Source organism: Nymphaea colorata, unplaced genomic scaffold (genome assembly GCF_008831285.2).
Source record: "Nymphaea colorata isolate Beijing-Zhang1983 unplaced genomic scaffold, ASM883128v2 scaffold0015, whole genome shotgun sequence".
Lineage (NCBI taxonomy): Eukaryota > Viridiplantae > Streptophyta > Magnoliopsida > Nymphaeales > Nymphaeaceae > Nymphaea > Nymphaea colorata.
Window position 1 is genome coordinate 35,948 of NW_022204521.1, and position 5,553 is coordinate 41,500.

Sequence of the window (5,553 nt, forward strand, 5' to 3'; positions counted from 1 at the left end):
GTCTTACCTTTCAATATCAAGACTAAATGATGAACGTACTGTAAAATGATTGTGTTTCAAAAAAGGCATAGTTGTGGGGCTTTTTATTGTAACTTGATCTGTAGAATAGTGACATAAAGATCAAAAGCCGCTGGGACCAAAAAAATAGTTTTATAAACTAACTGGCCAATATAGTATATCTACATAATGCAGCACTTAAGAATGGAAAGAAAGAAAAATAGAAAGAACTCTTCAGCTTAGGAATCTAACTCTGCTCTTATTGAGATGGAAGAGCGTAGAGCGACTAAACAAGAGCTACAAAAAGACAATGATATATATATGGCTTAAGATGAATAATGGTTGAACAAGAAACAAGAAGGCATGCAATCTGACCAGTAGTAGACTAGATATATCCTTCACAAGCCTTGTGCATTTAACCAACAGAGAACCATTTTTTTTAACTTGTGCTGAAAAGCATATCATCCAAACATTCTATAGCCAAATCAAACAGCCTAAACTTTGATGGACAATCAACAAGGCCCAAAAATTTGCTTTCAGTAACTAAAACCTTCTCTAACATTGTCACAAATGTAGAGCTAGCCCATAGTTTGGCAGTACCAAAAGAATTGCTAATAAATGATATCAGAAAAAAATTATAACCATACAACATGAAAAGAATATAGAAGAATGCATGCACTTCAAAATTTGCTACAAACAATTAAAAAAAACAAGTGAAAGTATGTGTAGTGCAATAAAAACCAAAGTTTTAATAAAAAACAAACTACGAACTCATTGTAATAAAAACTCAAGCTGAAATAAGCAGCAAAGAACTAGCAATTCATTTAAGTACATGGCGTCTTTACCCAAAAGAAGATCACACTAGAGTACTTTTGGAAGGAACCCTGAGTTCAGTGTTCATCAAGCTTTAATTAGAGGGCAACATTAGTAGCAACCAATAAAAACCATCTATCGATACATATGCAAAAGGAAGAACTAACACGATGTACAAGCAATGAATGTATGAGGCACTGTGCCCTTATCCAAAGGCAGATGTTCATCTTCATACTACTAGAAGGAATCCCACCGAGTCCATTGTTCTTGATGTTTTAAATATAGAGGCCAATATTAGCAGAAACCAACAACAGATTTGAACATGGCTTAGCACCATGTATTCCACACAAACATTAATCGGAGTGCATCCATTAAAAAGATGGGATTGCCAACACTTCAATTATTCAACATAATGAATAAACTAAAGTTGTAAATTACAACTGTAACTTCAAGTCTCATGAACCCGGATTACAATTGCATTAAAGATTGAAAGGATTCCAGATATGGAAACAAAACAACAATATCAAGAGAAAAATGTACAAGCAAAAAACTGAAATATCGGCAGCCTATTTGCCAAATCAAAGAGAACATCCCTCAGAAAACTTCCATGACAGCCCACAAGTGAAACTGTTTCACCCGAAAAAAAGGAACTGATGTAAGCAAAAAGACAAACATTATGCGAGCACCATAACTTTGAAAAGAAGGGTTTCAAACGTTGAACCCAATTGAAGTTGTTAAAGCATAAAGATCCAAAAGGGAATGCCAAACTAACATTGTCCCAATTAATAGCACCTGAAAGAACAAGTTTGTTTACGAAAAAGATCCTCAACCAGAAATCAACGAAGAAGATACCAACCGGAAAATACTGATCACAGAAAACTTGATTTGCAACATTCCCCAATTTTTCATGTGTATGAAGACGGGTCTAAATCAATGACTTTATGTGTTGGATATGTTTGTGAGTCTGGATCAATGGCATTATCTGATTCAAAAATCATCAGATTTGGATCTAATTGTGGGTATAGATCAATGGTCTTATCTGAACAAGAAATCGTTCAACATGGATAAGTGGTCTTATCTAATCTATAAAATCTTAGGTCTGGATCGAAATCCCTTGTCTTATGATCTTATCAGATCTGCAAATTGTTGACTCATAACCTCTTAAAGCTGAAAATCATATTGATGCATCAAGTTGACCATGCATTGGTAGAAATATTGCTTCATCAAGTTCCTTGATCAGTTCCCAGGACTCACGGGACTGTTTCCCATCTTGTTGAACAGGGTTCATCGCATCTTTTGCGCTCATAATGAGAAGATCACACATAACCTCATAAAATTGACCATGAAACCGATGCATCATGTGGGCCATGCATTGGTTGTGTCAATCAGTCAATCACTTATTCCAGTTTCATCCAATTGACATTTTTCACTTGGTGGAAGGGATGTTGCTTCATCAAGATCCTTGAGCAGTTCCCAGGTCCCGCGGGACTGTTTAATCTCATGTGGTGGAGGGTTCATCGCGTCTTTTGCGCTCATAATGAAATGATCACACATAAACTCCTAAAACTGACCATTATACCAATGCATCAAGTTGGCCATGCATTGGTTGTGTCTATCAATCAACCATTTATTTCAATTGCATCTAATTGGCAATTTTAACTTGATGGAGGGGACGTTACATCATCAAGATCCTCGAGCAGTGCCCAGGTCTCACGAGACAATTTACCCCCATGTTGGACGAGGTTCATCGTATCTTTTGCCCTCATAGTGAGATTATCACACATAAACTCCTAAAACTAAACATTATATCGAAGCGTCAAGTTTGCCATGCATTGGTTGTGTCAATTTGGCAATCATTTTTTCCAATTTCATCCAATTGACATTTTTAAGTTGATGGAGGGGACGTTGTTTCATCAAGATCCTTGGGCAGTTCTCAGGTCTCACAGGATTGTTTAAACCCACGATGGACGAGGTTAATCGTATCCTTTGCGCTCATAAAGAGACGATCATACATAAACTCCTAAAGTTGACCATTATACCACTGCATGAAGTTGGCTATGCATTGATTTTGACAACCAGTTAGCCAATTATCCCAATTAAATCTAATTGATAACTTCTACTTGATGGTAGAGATATTGCTTCATCAAGTTCCTTGATCAGTTCCCAGGTCTCACGAGACTGTTTCCCATCTTGTTGAACTTGGTTCATCGCATCTTTTGCGCTCATTACGAGAAGATCACACATAACCTCATAAAACTGACCATGAAACCGATGCATCATGTGGGCCATGCATTGGTTGTGTCAATCAGTCAATCAGTTATTCCAACTTCATCCAATTGACATTTTTCACTTGATGGAAGGGATGTTGCTCCATCAAGATCCTTGAGCAGTTCCCAGGTCTCGGGGGACTGTTTAATCTCATGTGGTGGAGGATTCATCGCGTCTTTTGCGCTCATAATGAAATGATCACACATAAACTCTTAAAACTGACCAATGCATTGGTTGTGTCTATCAGTCAACCATTTATTTCAATTGCATCTAATTGGCAATTTTAACTTGATGGAGGGGACGTTGTATCATCAAGATCCTTGAGCAGTCCCCAGGTCTCACAAGACAATTTACCCCCTTGTTGGACGAGGTTCATCGTATCTTTTGCCGTCATAATGAGATGATCACACATAAACTCCTAAAACTGACCATTATATCGAAGCGTCAAGTTTGCCATGCATTGGTTGTGTCAATTTGGCAATCATTTTTTCCAATTTCATCCAATTGACATTTTTAACTTGATGGAGGGGACGATGCTTCATCAAGATCCTTGGGCAGTTCCTAGGTCTCACAGGACTGTTTAACCCCATGTTGGACGAGGTTCATCATATCTTTTGCACTCATAATGAGACAATCAGACATAAACTCCAAAAGTTGACCATTATACCAATGCATCAAGTTGGCTATGCATTGATTTTACAATCAGTTAGCTAATTATCCCAATTGCGTCTAATTGTCATTTTCAACTTGATGGTAGGGATATTGCTTCATCAAGTTCCCTGATCAGTTCCCAGGTCTCACGAGACTGTTTCCCATCTTGTTGAACAGGGTTCATCGCATCTTTTGTGCTCATAATGAGAAGATCACACACAACCCCAAAAAACTGACCATGATACCGATGCATCATGTGGGCGATGCATTGGTTATGTCAATCAGTCAATCATTTATTCCAATTTCACCCAATTGACATTTTTCACTTGATGGAAGGGATGTTGTTTCATCAAGATCTTTGAGCAGTTCCCAGTTCTCACGGAACTGTTTACTCTCAAGTGGTAGAGGGTTCATCGCGTCTTTTGCGCACATAATGAAATGATCACACATAAACTCCTAAAACTGACCATTATACCAATGCATCATGTTGGCCATGCATTGGTTGTGTCTAACAGTCAACAATTTATTTCAATTGCATCTAATTGACAATTTTTACTTGATGGAAGGGACGTTGCATCATCAAGATCCTTGCGCAGTCCCCAGGTCTCAAGAGACTATTTACCCTCATGTTGGACGAGATTCATCGTATCTTTTGCACTCATAATGAGACGATCACACATAAACTCCTAAAAATGACCTTTATATCAAAGCGTCAAGTTTGTCATGCATTAGTTGTGTCAATTTGGCAATCATTTTTTTCAATTTCATCCAATTGACAATTCTAACTTGATGGAGGGGACGTTGCTTCATTAAGATCCTTGGGCAGTTCCCAGGTCTCACGGGACTGTTTAACCCCATGTTGGACGAGGTTCATCGTATCCTTTGCGCTCATAAAGAGACAATCATATATAAACTCTTAAAGCTGACAATTATACCAATGCATCAAGTTGGCTATGCATTGATTTTGACAACCAGTTAGCCAATTATCCCAATTAAATCTAATTGACAATTTCTACTTGATGGTAGAGATATTGCTTCATCAAGTTCCTTGATCAGTTCCCAGGTCTCACGGGACTGTTTCCCATCTTGTTGAACAGGGTTCATCGCATCTTTTGCGCTCATAATGAGAAGATCACACATAACCTCATAAAACTGACCATGAAACCGATGCATCATGTGGGCCATGCATTGGTTGTGTCAATCAGTCAATCACTTATTCCAATTTCATCCAATTGACATTTTTCACTTGATGGAAGGGATGTTGCTTCATCAAGATCCTTGAGCAGTTCCCAGGTCTCGCGGGACTGTTTAATCTCATGTGGTGGAGGGTTCATCGCGTCTTTTGCGCTCATAATGAAATGATCACACATAAACTCCTAAAACTGACCATTATACCAATGCATCAAGTTGGCCATGCATTGGTTGTGTCTATCAGTCAACCATTTATTTCAATTGCATCTAACTGGCAATTTTAACTTGATGGAGGGGGCGTTGCATCATCAAGATCCTTGAGCAGTCCCCAGGTCTCAAGAGACTATTTACACCCTTGTTGGACGAGGTTCTTCGTATCTTTTGAGCTCATAATGAGACGATGACACATAAACTAGTAAAACTGACCATTATATCGAAGCATCAAGTTGGCCATGCATTGGTTGTGTCTATCAGTCAACCATTTATATCAATTGCATCTAATTGGCAATTTTAACTTGATGGAGGGGACGTTGTACCATCAAGATCCTTGAGCAGTCCCCAGGTCTCAAGAGACTATTTACACCCTTGTTGGACGAGGTTCTTCGTATCTTTTGCGCTCATAATGAGACGATG